Source organism: Caretta caretta, chromosome 5 (genome assembly GCF_965140235.1).
Source record: "Caretta caretta isolate rCarCar2 chromosome 5, rCarCar1.hap1, whole genome shotgun sequence".
In the NCBI taxonomy this organism is placed as follows: Eukaryota; Metazoa; Chordata; order Testudines; family Cheloniidae; genus Caretta; species Caretta caretta.
The window spans coordinates 77,939,430-77,956,437 of NC_134210.1; positions in this window are offsets into that span (position 1 = coordinate 77,939,430).

Below are 17,008 nucleotides of genomic sequence, written 5' to 3' on the forward strand. Positions count from 1 at the left end.
TACGTGGGCCACATTCTGATCTTGGTCACACTAGCATAAATCCACAGTAATAGGTTAGTGGAACTGAATATGGAATCATGCCTGAAAGATTTAACACTATTCATTGTTAAATAATAAGAACTGGTTACTGGTGGCCACTGGTTAGGAAGTTTGAGAGGATTTTTGTGTTACTTTGGAGAAAATATTGAAAAGTAGGTCAGGTATCACAAATGTAACTAATCAAGGAAAGGGATCAACTATTTTAGATAGAGGTAAACTTAGGTGTTCACAACTACTATTTACTGGTGGCCTAAAAGTCTTTGTAAAGGTGACCTCTCTCTGTGGAAGTTATTCTTCTGCAGACATTACAGGCAATTTAAATAACCTTTAAATACATTTTGATTATGCATATCCTTTACAGAAGTACAAACTAAGGATCAATTTTTGGCCGGCCCTTCCCTGAATACACCAGGTATGTCTGGGGGAGGGAGGCCTCCTGCTCAGGAGCCAGCCACAGTTTCCGACCCCTGCATTACCCTGTTTCCTATCGGCTCGGCCCAGCACAGCTGCCCACCAGCAGAGAGGACCATGTGCTGCACCCTAAGGATATGTGCAACTTGCATGTTCTTCCTTCACACCTGTAAGCCAGGAGGCATTGCACCTTCCTGAGACACAATGGTGCCTGTGCTCTTAATGGGTAGTGCAGCTCAGCCCTGCCACTAGTGTGAAAATTAAATTCCACAATCTGAATGTCAAAGGTTTTTCGGGGTGGACAGATTATAAATATAGTTATTTTATTATAAAGAGCATTGAGGCAGCTGATTTTGGAGACCCTCCCCCTCTTTGCCCTAAAATTTGGAAGGACTTTACAAATAGACAAAAAGAAAAAGGCTATTACAAATGGAAAAATTAAAAAAAAAAATAGGTTTACACCTTGGCCATATGAACTTTAACAGCTACCCTTTAGTTTACTAAATAAGGGCCAGATCGTGCATTTCTTGCCCACTCAAAACTTGGATCATTTTCAGTCGAAATGTTGGTGCCCAAGTAATTTCATGAGCGGGCCTTCTAGCCCTTAAAAATCGCATGCTACTTATTGCATGCAAAATTAAAAAACAGTTAATACAAAAGGCAATATAGAGCAGAAAATGTCTTAATAAGAAAAGCCAATAATACTAAAAGTTAATGCCGCATGTCTGAAACAGCATGGGGGAGTGTGTGGGTGTGTGTGTGTGGGTGAGAGAGAAAGGCCCTGTTAAGAAAGAAAAACAAGATGGGCTTCAGTTAAAAACCAGATCCAGTGGCCTATTCTAAGTTAGATTTTTTTGTTAGGCTACCAAAGGTGGTAAATGAGAAACACCATTATAAATTAATCTTTCAACAGATGTAGTCTGAAACAAAATTATTGTGATTGTACAAGAAGTCTAGGAACTAAATAGGTAACATTTTCTCACTTGAAAGTATGAAAATATAATCACTATAAAAAGAAAGCATTTTTTATAGCAATGGTTTAACAGAAAAGCTGACAATAGTGATCCTACAGCATTAAGGGCTATTGGTGTAGAATACTGTAGTATGGTTTATAACGAACGCTGAAGATGAAAAGAAATCAAAACATTTTAGTGGAATGTATACTTGAGGCTATTTTTTAAAAACAGAACAGCTCTTCTACACCAAAAAAAAAAAAAAAAGGTGAGAAAGCACAAAGAAAAAACAAACATAAAAGCACTCAGGAGGAAAAAAAAAAAAGCTACAACCTTTATATAATATGTTTCAGAGTAGCAGCTATGTTAGTCTGTGTCCGTAAAAAGAAAAGGAGTACTTGTGGCATCTGAGAGACTAACCAATTTATTTGAGCAGAAGCTTTCGTGAGCTACAGCTCACTGCATCGGATGCATACAGTGGAAAATACAGTGGGGAGATTTTATATACATAGAGAACATGAAACAATGGGTGTTACCATACAGACTGTAACAAGAGTGACCAGGAAAGGTGAGCTATTACCAGCAGGAGAGCCGGGGGGCGGGGAGCGGAAGGGGGGAGGGAGGAACCTTTTGTAGTGATAATCAAGGTGGGCCATTTCCAGCATTTTACAAGAACAGTAGGAGAGGAAATAAACAAGGGGGAAAAGTTTACTTTGTGTAATGGCACATCCACTCCCAGTCTCTATTCAAGCCTAAGTTAATAGTATACAGTTTGCAAATTAATTCCAATGCAGCAGTCTCTCGTTGGAGTGTGTTTTTGAAGTTTTTTTGTTGAAGAATTGCCACTTTTATGTCTGTAATCGAGCGACCAAAGAGATTGAAGTGTTCTCCGACTGGTGTTTGAATGTTATAATTCTGGACGTCTGATTTGTGTCCATTTATTCTTTTATGTAGAGACTGTCCAGTTTGCCCAATGTACATGGCAGAGGGGGATTGCTGGCACACAATGGCATATATCACATTGGTAAATGCGCAGGTGAATGAGCCTCTGATAGTGTGGCTGATGTTATTAGGCCCTGTGATGGTGTCCCCTGAATAGATATGTGGACACAGTTGGCAACGGGCTTTGTTGCAAGGATAGGTTCCTGAGTTAGTGGTTCTGTTGTGTGGTGTGTGGTTGCTGGTGAGTATTTGCTTCGGGTTGGGGGGCTGTCTGTAAGCAAGGACTGGCCTGTCTCCCAAGATCTGTGAGAGTGATGGGTCGTCCTTCAGGATAGGTTGTAGATCCTTGATGATGCGTTGGAGAGGTTTTAGTTGGGGGCAGAAGGTGATGGCTAGTGGCGTTCTGTTATTTTCTTTGTTGGGCCTGTCCTGTAGTAGGTAACTTCTGGCTCTGTCAATCTGTTTCTTCACTTCAGCAGGTGGGTATTGTAGTTGTTAGAAGGCTTGATAGAGATCTTGTAGGTGTTTGTCTCGGTCTGAGGGGCTGGAACAAATGCAGTTGTATCGTAGAGCTTGGCTGTAGACAGTGGATCATGTGGTGTGGTCTGGATGAAAGCTGGAGGCATGTAGGTAAGTATAGTGGTCAGTAGGTTTCTGGTATAGAAGTTAAAAATAAATTGTTTTTAATTTTGAATATCCGCAGCCTCCAAAAGAGGAATGCAGGAGCTGGCAGCAGCAGAACATATAGTACTCCAGTGATTAGAATCCTGCACAGATACAAAATGTGTATCCTCAACCAATCTGTGATCTGCAAACGTGATCCATGGATATCCACAGATTTTCAGGGCTCTACCAATGAGGTTCTTTTAAAAACAATGTGGTAGGGTTTTCAAGAGGGATCAACACTGGCCTAATTCACAGCTATTGAAGTCCTATTGCTTTTGGAACAAAAATTAAACTCCCCAGAACTTAAAAATTATTGAGTTGAAATTCTTCTGTCTTTTAGGGATCTATCAGCCTATGAATAAAATGCATATGCCCATCCACCCCTATTATCCATCAATGCACTGATGGAAAGCTAGATCGCTTGGGATGCTTTCTGGGTGAAGAAAAACAACAAATTGTCATTACTTTATGGGGTCAAAACAAAATAATAGTTGCTATACCACAGATTGCACAATGCCATAATTATTTCCTATTCAGAATGCACAGGCAAATATTGGGTCATCTCAAATCCTGTGGCGTGATAAGCTTATAAATGTTCAGTTTTTAAAAGTGGCCACTGTAAAAAGTGCTGCTTTAAGTGTGTGTCATTTCTCTCTCTGCATCCTCAATTGTGAAGCTGCTCAACTTCTTTGGGCTTTAGTATGGAGGCTAATGCACAGATCTATGAATTGATGTTACTTCTACCTGGCTAAACATAATGAGGTAAGGTAATTACAAAAGCAAACCTGAAGAAATAAGATCAATGTGTGGTGGTGTGAGCAAAGAAGTGGCCTGCAAAACTACTGATGGATGAAGAGAGAAACCCAGAGAGAAAGTGTGTAGAGTATTTGAAGCTTGGGAAGTAACTTTTCTTGTGGTACTTTGACAACCTACACAGCATCTAATCAATAATTATTTTTTCTTTATATTGTTATGCTGCATTTTACACAAACATAAAATCAGGCAGGAGGTCTCCAATTTGTGGCTCCATCCTTTGAGGAACTTGACTTGAATAATATCTGCCTTACATCTATCAGACATCTTATTTCATCTTCTAGAAGTTATTATTATAATGACTTAACCCATGTGTAGGGTGCTTTAAATAGCAAATAAAAACACAATGAACTCCTGAGTACACTGAAGTCAATGGGAGCTTTGCCATTGACTTAAGTGTGGACAAGATATCCCCTATAGTCTCTGCTTCAAAGACATTACTATCTAAACTGATCATGCCAAGACAGGGTACTGGGAGAGGTAACAGCCAAGGAAGGAAGGAATACATTTGAAGACAAATATGATTCAGCTATATATCATACCAAGGCTGACACATCTTTAACTGTGTGGCCATATACTATTTCCCACCCCCACAGGACTCCTGCCTTGTTCAGTGCATAGAATGGACCAGCTCTGGGGATGAAGCAGGGTTGTGTATTGAATGAGGCTGTTTGTAGGACCCCTGCTTCATTTGTTGCAGAAGTTGGAAGGTTGCAGTGAATGTTACAAGGGATTGCAAGAAAAGAAAATATGATCTTATGGTTAAGAAAGTTATTTCGGTTAACAAAGAGAACATTAAGTGTGACTTGATTAGTTAATAAGAACCTATATGGGGCTCTTCAATATAGCAGACAAAGGTATAATGAGATTCAATGGCTGGAAGTTAAAGCTCAACAAATTCAGACTGGAAATAAGGAGCATATTTTTAACATTGAGGATAATTAACCACTGGAAATATTTACCAAGTGTTGTGGTGAATTTCTCAGCACTGGCAATTTTTAAATCAAGATTGGATTCCCCCCCCCTTTATAAAATATGCTCTATTTCAATCAGAAACTATTTTGGGGGAAGTTCTATGGCCTCTGTTGTGCAGGAGGTCAGACTAGATTATCAAAATGGTCCCTTCTGATGGCCCAATCTATGAATGCTGCCTCAGGGCACTGGTTTCTATCCCTGCCTCTTCCACAGAGTTCTGTGTGATAGTAGGCATGCGTTTAACTAAAATTTTCACAGGTGGTCATTAATGATGTGTTCCCCATTTTCATGTGTCTCACATTTCCAATGTGAAACATCTGGGGCCAGATTTGCAGAAGTGCTAATCACAACTGCAACTGAAGTCAGCTGAGCTGTGATTTGAACTACAAAAGTCCTATAAAAATACAAATTACTCTGAAAAAAATCAGGTCCTTGGTGTCTCAAGCTGGACACCCAAATTAGTAGACTTTAGACACTTTTGGCCTTAATTTCTATATGCCTCAGTTCCCCCGATGTTGAATGTGGATAATAACTCTGTCTCACCTCAGAGGGGTATTGTGAAGATTAATTTATTTGTAGAAAACACCACAAGGAAATTAAGAATGCTGTTTTCAGAGCAAGGTTGTTATGAAGGTAGATAAATTAATTAATATTTGTGAAGCACTATAGAAACTTCCATGAGGAAATTACTAATTTTGTATTCAGATATACACAAGAGGCAGAGCTACTGCAAAGAATTGTCTTGCTGGCATTTGCGAACTTTCGAGTATTTGACTTCACATCCTTAACATTCTTTTAACAGATATTTTTGGATTTAATATTCTGTATAACAATGAATTCTGAGCTACATCAGGACTACCCTGAAGTTGCTGTGCAACTTTATAATAAGCTACATGCTGTGTGGCTATTTTTGAGCATCATGGATCTTTTCTCTGAATATGGGGAGAGGGAGGGCAGAGACGTACATTTGATTCAAGTCCATGCCATCCAGGAAAGCTGGACTGGCACAACATGGGGAAGTAAGGTGCACGCTATAACGGGCTGCAGTAACTTACTTGTCTTCACCCACCCCCAGAACAGTTTCCAGAACTCCTATTGTGGAAGCACAACTACACACCATTCCTTACACAGAGCTGAACTTAAAGGATCAGTCTAGTCCTCTGAAAATACATTTTGGCACTTAACATTCTTCTACCCAGTTCCTTAGCTTCGGTAGTACTTTCTTTTGTAGTGAATAATCTTTTGCAACTGGTAAGTGAGAATGTGCTTAGAAGTAGTGACAACTGGTTGAAAAAGTGGGGGGTGTCAATAAATATTTTCCTTTTTATTTATTTATTTGTGGGCATTGAGATTTTAAAATTTGAAAAAAATTCAACCAGCTCTAATAATCAGGAACTATATTTGGAATCACAAAATTCACTCACTGACAATTGGGTAAAGAGTTTTGAAATGCATTTATGTGAACAAGATTGCATCAAATAAAACATTTTTTTACTGGGGAAAAAAAATAGTTCTAATCACTTGAAGCCCAGTTTTGACATCCTTAACACTACTGGTTAGTACTTCTATCTGCAAATAATCCCATTGCATCCGATGAAGTGAGCTGTAGCTCACGAAAGCTCATGCTCAAATAAATTGGTTAGTCTCTAAGGTGCCACAAGTACTCCTTTTCTTTTTGATTCATTTCACTGGGACTACTCATGCTGGGACTACTCATGCTGTCAGGTACTAAAGATGAGAGAGCATCAGAATTAAGCCCATGATTTTAGTTCAGAACAATGAGCCCGATTCTCTTTTCACATCGGACAGCGCAATCCAGAGGTTAATTACTGCACTGAAGTCAATGCAATCTTACCAGGTATAAAAGCAGGTGTAAGTGAAAGGACACTCCAGAGCCAATGTTACAACGCTTTGTATGGAATTAAGGGAGAATTAACTACAGCATAAATGACAACTGAGAGACTAGCAGTCAGGCCACATTTTCAGCATTGTGCATGCTTCTAATCTGTTTATTACAAGCTGGAAACTTGCACTTCAGACCATCACCTCCATTAGGCAGCTCACTAGCTTATACAATCTTTTGAAACACCTACAAGTTTCCAGTAAACATTGCATCAACCTCTTTAACACATTTTGCGTTAGACAACTGATTTTATTGGTCTGTATGTACTTCACATGTTTTACTGTATTAAAGAAAAAGAATAGTGTAAGAATGGATCCAAATAATACAAGGATCCAAAGATCTCAGGGATTTATAGTGATTAGAGAAGTAGGAGCAAAATTCTCCTTTCCAGTTCCCATAGGGGCCCAGTATTGCATATTCTCTGCTCTTCCATGCACAGTACTCACTCATATGAATAGAAGCGCTGAGCACCGACCAAGTACAGATTATTCACTGGGAAAAAGAGAATCACAAGTGAATCAGAAAGGAGAATTTTTATCTCAAAGCATTACAAAACAAAGAACAACTAGACTATTTCATGAAGACTATTACCAATCACAACACTATAGGACAAACTTCAGCCCAGGAAAGGACCAACAAGGCAGGTTAAATCAAATAATTTTACACAGGGCTCAGATCTGCTGGCTTTGCTCTCACACACCTTTAATTAGAGCATTTAGATTTCTAAAATAATGCATTTATCCTTTCATCTTGTGTACCTGTATGTTAAGAAATTTTACAAAGCAAACCAATAACTTATGGACTCTATCCACCTATCAAACCAACAAGATTAACAAGTATCAAACCCTACTGTCCAACTAGGGAATAGGAAAGATCTTCATTTTTTCCAGATGCAAAATTTACTTGAAATTATGTTAATTTAGTTTTGTGTGTTATGATAATTCATAGTAGCTGCCGTACTTTGCACACGGTAACATTTAATGAGCACATTACTGTCTATACACTAAAAGCATAAATACATATCTTTCTTATTGTTGCCTCTAGTGGTTTAAAACAGTCTTAACTGCTTCCTGTGAACCCAGTCTTAATTCAAGCTAAATTCCTATCAGATATTTGACAACAGGTTGGAAGAAATTATTTTAACATTTAGTGAGAAGATAGTGATCAGGTCACATTAGCAAACCCAATGGCAATTCTGCCCAAGTAAGGGCTGCAAGACTGGGGCCATAGGCAATACTTAAAAGAAAATAAGAGCAGCAGTTCATTTGTTTTTTCCATTGGGGCTAGCCTGTGGCTTGAGGCAGAGCTTTGTACTACCCGAAGAGTAGCCCTGATGGGCATTGTGTCATGGAGTCACCATTCTAAGTCATAATGCCTCCCCTGACTAGACGATCACAATGGTCCCTTCTGACCTTAAGATCTATGATTCCTCCTAACTCCTACAAGTTCTATACCAGTAGTAAATTATTCCCCTCAGCAACGGCTTAGTTTGCTTGCCAGCAAATAGTTGTGGTGGAGCCAAGGCACAAATTATTCCCTACTTAAAGAACATTTTTAAGGCGCTAAAAAGTTTGTCATCATTACAGAATCCCCACTGAGTAACACACTAACAGAAATAGGGCACGAATACTCTGGTGGCTTGAATCCCAAACTTTACATTTCCTTTAATGCAGAAAGAAAAGCCACTTGATTTATTATAGCAGAAACAGGGGAAGTTAAGAGTCTAATTCAACCCTGGAATAAGAAAGTACAACTCCCATTGACTGCAGTAGCAGGTTTCACCTACTTATGTCAGGCTGAACTTGATTCTAAATAGTTGATATTTATATTATTATTATCATAAGATCTGTTCACCATGAGCCGGATTGTGACTTTGAACTACACACCTGCACAGGGGAGTAATGGGGAGTAAAATCTGCCCTTTGAGCCCGTCTGGGTTACCTGTACCTTAGGTCCCGGTCACAAGAGTAAAGGGGTGCCATGCACACACATGTCCAGAGAGTGGCCGAGAATGAGTAGAACCTTAATTCTGGCCCCTGCAATGCAGTAAGCACTATGGCTGAGCCAATGACAGGGTGTCAGTTTGCTGTTGGTGCAGACCCAAAGCAAATACTAACTCCCTCAAGTAAGGAGAAAGCAGGGAGGGAACTGCTTTAAAGGGATGTCTTTATGACTCAGTATCTCCTACGGCTACTCTTGAATGCTTCAGCTTATGCACCACCCCTTAGTCAGGCTGTGATTAAGGTCACTATTTATTTATTCTTGTATTTTTTAAAAAATAAAAATGCTCATCCAAGGTTCCAGGAGCCAGATTTTTAAAGGTATTTAGGTGCCTAATTCCCATTATACCTTTAAAATACAACCTAAATATACCTTTAAAACTCTGGCCCCAGGCACCGTAACATAATTTAAAAAAAATCACACAATAAATACAATTAAATTAAACCTCAACAGCACTGAAATCAGCTCCACAGGAACTTGGCCATCCAGCTAACTACCTACCCCCATAATCCAGGGAGCATACCCCCAGCCTTCTCCAAAGACGCAAGCAAACAGATTTATTTTGCAGCGCGTCAGGAAAGTCACCATATCAAGGGTATTTTGGACTAAGCAGGGAGCAAGTTCTAGAGTCTTGGAGCCCTCTCAGAGAACGCTCTGCCAGCTGCCCCATGAAGTCATGTTGCATGAAAGTACTACATCTTGTTGTGGTAATGTACATGCCAGTATTGCAATATAATTGCCAGTTTTTACAGCTTTCATACTTTTCAAATATGTAAATAGTATTACTGACAGCATAATCAAGGCTCTGTAGATATACCCCCCCACAGATAACACCCCAAAATATTAAGTGAGTCCCACAAGTATGACATCTGAATTCTTAGTTCTTTATGCAGAAGGTGGGTGCACTCTTAAAGGACTGACCATATGCAGTGGTATATTCAATATGGTTTATGTAGCTTAATGTAGCATTATGGAAAATAGGCAGGCTGTTTGTAATATCATCTAATAGTATGAGAAACACTGAAAATAATTATTCAGGTGCAATCTGGCAGTGTTAAGACAGTGGCGGCTTCATTAATTGAGATCCCAAGACAGCTGAGTTTCCCAGTATCACTGCCTTAGCTCAAAGCAATTTCTTTCCCTCTCCATTTTGAAAAATGATTGATAATTTAGAGCTCTAGTCAGCAGAAATAGGATTTCACAGGTGCCAGCTCTGTAGGTTTCATGGTCCAGCAACTGTGAGGGGGGGGATAAGCCAGATTCTGCTGACTTTTCTTTGGCCACATCTTTTATTGCTAAGCCATCTCACTTCTATTTTGGTGAACATGCTGGGGAACATTAAATTATTGCTTCTTTTTAGCTTAGCGATGGCCCATAGATAGGGTTGCCCATTTGGGTTGGATGTATTCTTGGAGGTGTCATCACATGACAATCTTTAATTAAAGATTCATCTTTAATTCCTGGAGACTCCAGGACAATCCTGGAGGCTTGGCAACCTTCTTCATAGACCATGATGGTGACCTATATTATTAGGACATGAACTGAGAGCGAGATCAGGAAGCAGTAATAGATACTAGCAGGGATTACTCTGAGGTTCGCTAGAAACTCTACTTCCCTCAAGGCAACCCACTGGTTTTCTTAATGTCTGTAAGGGTTATGCTAACTGGAATGTATACGTTCTAAATCAGAATATTCAAATCTCTCACAAAATACATCTATATGGGTTGAAAGTGAAAATCAGATTCTGACATTGTTACGCCGATGTAAATTTGGAGTGATTCCATTCTCTTTCTCTAGACTTATAGCCCATAGAAATGAGATCAGAATCTGACCCTGACCAATAGAGGGAGGATCATTTTCTTTTCATTTTGTTATTTGCCAAATGAGAGAAGAAAAAACACAAGCACTTCACTGAATAAAAATCTAATGCATAACCAGCAGTCTTTAGAAATGGTACTGAGGTAAAAGATTATGGGGGAGCTCCTCACCCTCACTCCAAATCTTTCCCTTTCCACTGGTCAAAGGAGAGGAAAGCCTCAGTTCCAACCAGAGCACAAGAGAGTAAGTCTTCTGAGGACCCCCTCACAAGCCATGGCATAGGAAAGTGTCAGGAGAGAGGGCACACACAGCACTCGGGGTAGGCTGACATAGGAAATTCTAGGAAGATTGACACAAAACGTTTTACACAGGTCCCCGCAGTTATCTAAGTTATGCCAGGGGCCTCTCCAGCCCTCAGAGCAGCCCTAGATTGAAGATGCACAGAACAGAATTTCACTCTATATCTGCCCCCAACTGCCCTATGTGGTGAGGCAATGTTTGGTTTTATGATAAAAGAGAAACTATTAAACACATTTCTCTTCTCTCCTTTTACTTATACTGGTATTTACTAGATGCACGCAGCTTGGCCATCAGCTGTTCTGAGGGTCTTGGATGATAAAAGCATCAAATGACAATGATGCATGGTTGGCCCCTAATGTTCCATGATACTTAACAGAAACCCTTCTCTTCAAACCCCAATAACTAGGGTGACCAGATGTCCAGTTTTTAAAGGGACAGTCCTGTTTTTTGTGACTTTTTCTTATATAGGTGCCTATTACCCCGTACCCCCGTCCTGTTTTTTCACAGTTGCTATCTAACTAGTATGGAGTAGCAGGGTGAGGGCAGGTGATATCATCATACAACTATTTTATTCCACAGAACAAATATAAATTTAATATGCCAGCAGGCTAATCTTCCCAATCCATAGGGAGATTACTGCTAAATTCAGATAGTGTCAGAACCTAACTAAGAATTTCTTGAGTTTCTAGCATCTATATAGGGTTTAAAACAATTTTTTGGTTTTATTTGCATTATTTTAGAGGGCCATATATTCTCATTTATCCTAACAATGTTTTCCCTCTAAGATTATATTGTAGCAATTTTCAACTTTCCTAAAAATAGGTAGGGGCTACATTAAGCATGCCTTAGACTAAACCTAATTTTCTGTGGCCGAATATTAAAAAAAAAAAGGGGGGGGATGACTTTGTATATGGTACTCCAAGCATATTATGAGAGTATGGAAGAACTCTAGAACTTTAGCAGAGGGGGTGATAGAAAAGATGGTGCCATTTTCTCAATCTCTTAGAAATAATTATTGGTGGTTGCCTCACTGTTACTCTGAACCATGTTATTCCTTTTATGTGTCTTATTAGATAATGATACCTTATGAATGATGATGAAGTCCACAAGATAAGGAGCATGTGGTACTGAAAATACAAATGCAAAACTTCAGAGAAGACAATAAAATTACTAGTTGGCTGCAAGTAACACAAAATGAGCCCACTATATCTTGGTTGTCAAAGTTCTTCATAACCACCTTGATCCAATAACTATAGAAAACGCTTACAATTCTGTGTTTTCAGAGGAATGTCAAATATGATGTTTAAGCCTAATAGCATTTTAATTCTTCTGCAGCTTCTTAAGAAAGTGTCTAGTCTTTTTCAATCTGAAATGAAGTTATATTATGTGCTTTGCAACTCTCCTGGGCAAGCTTCACAGATTTTATATCATCTACTAAGTCTCCTGATTTAGCAGATGTCTACATTTTCAATCAATTATGGTAGACAGGTCTCTTTTTTGAATTATCTTAAGGTGTCCATTATTGCATGACCTTTTGCCTCTACTGAATGGATAAACATAAAAGATTTCAGCATTATTATCCAAAAAGGAAAGAGACTTATTATCTGAGCTGACCACCATAAAGCACACTCCAGTAATGCAGCTACTGCCACTAGATATGAATTAATCCTCAAAAGATCTAGGTGCTGAGCCAGGGCTGTGCTCAGCTACTTTGAGTTTCCACTGAAGCAAACCAGTCTTAAACCTAACTGTTCTGGCCACCGGAAGAACTCTACTGTGCACAGAGTGTCCTCCAGACGTGTAGAGCCACCATAGTTCCTGCTGTGCCTTCTATTTGTGGATGAAAGCATAGGGAGTGTGACTACAAGGAAGCGCATGGCCAGGGTTTCTATGTGTCCTACGATTCCTGACTGTTTGGGGTCCTTGGCAACTGGCACAGACTAGAGCAGCTTTTAAGCTCCAGGGGAGAGTCTGGTGCAGAACAGCCACAGGATCAGAGGAGCAACGGTAGACACCTTTGTACCCCACTTTTAGCTTTAAAGCAACATTTTTCAAAGCCTGGTATGCCATTTTGCCCATGTAAAAACAGAGCAATACACCCTGAACTTTAGAAAAGTTTCCATCTAGATCCAGATCTGAACTTCACAAAGAAATGCCAAGATCTCAACACACTTGAACTTGGATCTATCCAACATAAAATTGTGTGCCTTGAGCAGACACAAAAACTTTGAAAAAAGGAATGTTAGAAGGTGTAGGAGAAGTACTCCTTTACAAGTAGCATTATGTTTATAGGAGGAGGAGAAGGAACTTTACAGAGAGGACGATGAAAATGGCTGAAGTTTAAAACTTGATATGGATGTAAGGCATAATCCAACTCCCATTAAAGCCACTACCATAGTTTTAAAGGTATTCAAAGAATAACTCCCATAAGTCCATTGACTTGTATTTGAGTTAGATCTAAGCCACAAACCAAACTGAGGAATAGTACCTTTGAATATTTTAGGGGCAGATGAGCGAAATAATTTAAAAGTAAAAAAGTTACAAGCCATTGAAAAACAGAGCAAGCTCGGTAGCATCTGCTAAAATGTTATCAGAGCTTAATAAAGACCCATCCCTTTAGGATATCACAGCGTGGTCCCCCTGCCTGACCTGGTGGTGAGATTTTGGCATACAAAGGGGCTGCTGCTCTCACGGTGCCACTTGGAAAACAGAGAGACTGTGCGTCTCTGAAAAACAAATGGTAAATCATCTGTGGTTCTACAAAGGAGTGACAGAGGGTTATTCATTGGCTGCTGTTTAAACTCATGCTGAATCTGGAATAAAGTATGCTTTTAAGTTTAGATACAATCAAGAATTTTAGGGTGTATTTAATTAAAATCTCATTAATTTAAGGTTCCTATTAAAGCTAGCAATTTAAAAATTTTATTTTAAATAAATTCCTGGACATATGCACTTTTATGGTATAATTCAGCATCATTTAAGTGAAAGATTTATGGATCAATTAATACCAATGAAGGAATGCTGTTATACCAGTTTATAGTCAGCCATGGTATGGACGGGATTTTGATTAATTTGGTGACTTTAATGCTCATGTTGGTCGTGATGATTCTATATGGTATAATGTACTTGGCAAAAAAAAATGGTAAAATGAACACAGCAATGGCCCACTTCAGTTGATGGCACATGTCCAGGACCATCTAGTTATTACAGACACTGTCTTCTGACTCCATGACAAATATAAAACAACCTGAATGTACCCTCACTCTGACACTGACATCTGATCAGCTATGCGTTGGTCAGAAGGCAGGACTTATGTGCATAATTTAGGTATTTTGCAGAGCTGATTATTGGACTGACCACCATTATGCTTGCTCAAAAACTTTCCCTTTCTATTTGTCTTAAAATGCATACAAACCAATCAGTTAAGCATGTAAATATTCTCTGGCTGAAAGATTTTTCTATTACCGAACAATTTGTAACATAGCTAACTACTATTTTAGAAATTCTTCCAATAATCAGTGACGATGTAACTGCCAAATGGGTATCCTTATGTGACACAAATCTATAAAATTGTTGTGGATTGTGTTGCATGTACAAAAGGTGATCTTGCAGACTGGTTCAACGATAAATGCACTCTGAAGTAGCGCTACAAGATCTTACAAACTGCTATTCTGTAGCAACTCATAATTTTGGCCTTACCATCAGTCAAACAAAAACTGAAGTTACATGAGCCAGCTCCTCAATAACCTTACCAAGGTCCCTCAATAAGCTTGGAAGGTATCACACTCCAAGCCATCAAACCAATTTACTTATCTTGGCAGCATGTTGAGCAAGAAAGTAACAAATCGACTGCAAAGTGGATGTGCGAATTGAAAAAGCCAGCACCACACATGGTCACCTAGATCACAAATAGGGAAACAGGAAATTGGTCTACAGACAAAAATAAAAGTCTATAATGTTGTTGTCCTCATGACATTGCTCTATGGGTGCAAAACATGGACCAGTTATCACTGGCACATTAAAAAGCTTGTCAGTTTCCATTTGTGACACCTAGGATGATTTCTGGGCATCAAATGGCAGAAGCATGTTTCTAACACAGAAGTCCTGGTGAAAGCTGGTTTGGTCAGCATCCAGGCTCATTTGATTGGTGCCTAGTTACGATGGACTGGCCATGTAATTTGTATACCTGGAATGGGTTTATCAAAACAAGGTATATACCAAATCAAGCTCTGGCAATCATAAGCATGGAGGGCAGATGAAATGCCTCAAGCAAAATCTGCACAAAATGAACATTTCTGACTACCTTTGAGCAAGTGGCAATTGATTGTATTGTATGACACCACATTGTATGAGTGGGTGGTCCATGATCGCATCAAGTGGCTAGAAGCACAGCTCCAGACATAGAAACAATGTGCAGCTCAATCAGCACAATTAGGCAAATGACTCTGTGGCCAGTATGGTAAACTGTTGCTCTTCCCAAATTGGTCTATGGAGTCATGCAAAGACCCATTAGTACAAACTATGATTGCCAACATCATCCCAAAATTGAGGTGACTAGTATCCTATCACATGGATGACATTTTCAGTACTAGTCACCCAAGTTGTGCAAGCAAATTAGGTGTGTGAGAGCACAGATGTTTGTGGGAACAAATATGCAGTTGCAATCATGTTTATGTTTGGAATCATCTGTTCTGAATGCGCAGGTGCATGTTCTTCATACATAGTTACCTCTCTGTACTCCCACAGTAACAGGAGCTTTGCCATTGACTTTAGTGGGAGCAGGGTCAGACCTCTGGAACCTGTTTGCATCACATAAGCCTAATTTGATATATTGGCCCTTGTTTTATCTACAAACCACATGCATTTGTATCACCCACTTCCAACTTGCCTCAGAATAGTCTGTATGCTAGCTAGTGTATGCCAGGGGGAGAAGCTGAATACATTTAAAAACAAAACTGTAAGTGTATCATTTTCTATAAATATTGTTTTGTTTTATTGCTACAAGAACGTATTCATGTTATGCCACTTGTTCTCATTATAATCATTGCCATGAGACTACATTCATGTGGTGTCTTTTTTCTGTTCTAATTATGTTTGTTATTAAAAGGAGGTACCCACTTTTTGATGTGTAGTGAAATCTAAAACTAATAGTATTAGCTTGTGCTAATTTAACAATAGAGGCAGGAGAATCTGAAAAGGTTTCAAAGGTGAAATCCTGGCCTCAAGAAATTCAATATCTAAACTCCTGTTGGCTTAGATGAGGCAAGATTTCAACATGTTTTTTTTAAAAAAATACTTCTAAAATTTATTGCTTTGCAAAACAAACAAACAAGCAGAGGAAGAAAGAGAAAAAACATGAAACCTACTCAGAGTGGACTAGAAATAAGTTCTCTTAAATAAAAAGGTTTATTTTACACCTTTTGACCTGAAAGATAAATCTAATACGACCAGTCCTGGACACACCACCACCAGAGCTAAATTAAGCCAGTATATTAAGAAACACCATAGTTTACTGTATTCACTTAGCTTGGAAGTGTCCTTAGCTAATAACCACCCATACCTACTAGCCATATCTTTACCATATCTTTACCATGGAGTATTTAATAGAAGCTGCCTTTGTTTGGTAGCTGTAGAAATATTAAAAAAAGAGAGTACATAAGTATGATACTCATTATTAGTAATATTTAGGAATCAGTTACCACCCCTATTACACATTCCAAAAAAAAAAAAATCAAAAATGGAGGCTAATTTCTTAGGGCTAGTTAAATTTCATGCCGAGTATTACAACAGTATTGACATTCAGATTTGCTCTAAGGGCTTGCAAACTGCTCTAACATAAGAGTTCATTTCAATATCTCTTGAATTAATTTTGAAACAGCTCACACACATACATCAAAATAATTGGTTATACTGTCCATAGTTGTATGAAATAGCATATGCACCAGTTCTTTAGGAACTAGGCAAATGTATATGAGATTCATCTGCAGAAGAGTGCAAATGGTCAGCCTGAGGGATGACGGTGCAGTATTTTTGCAGTACAGATATTTTCGCTGATGTAATATTTGTTCCAATTCTGCACATACGCCTTGCATCAGTGTTCAGTGCTCAATGGTAATTTGTTTTATGTCACAAAAGGAAAAATTGTGGTGTTAACTTTTTACCTCACAATTTTTATAATTTGGTATGG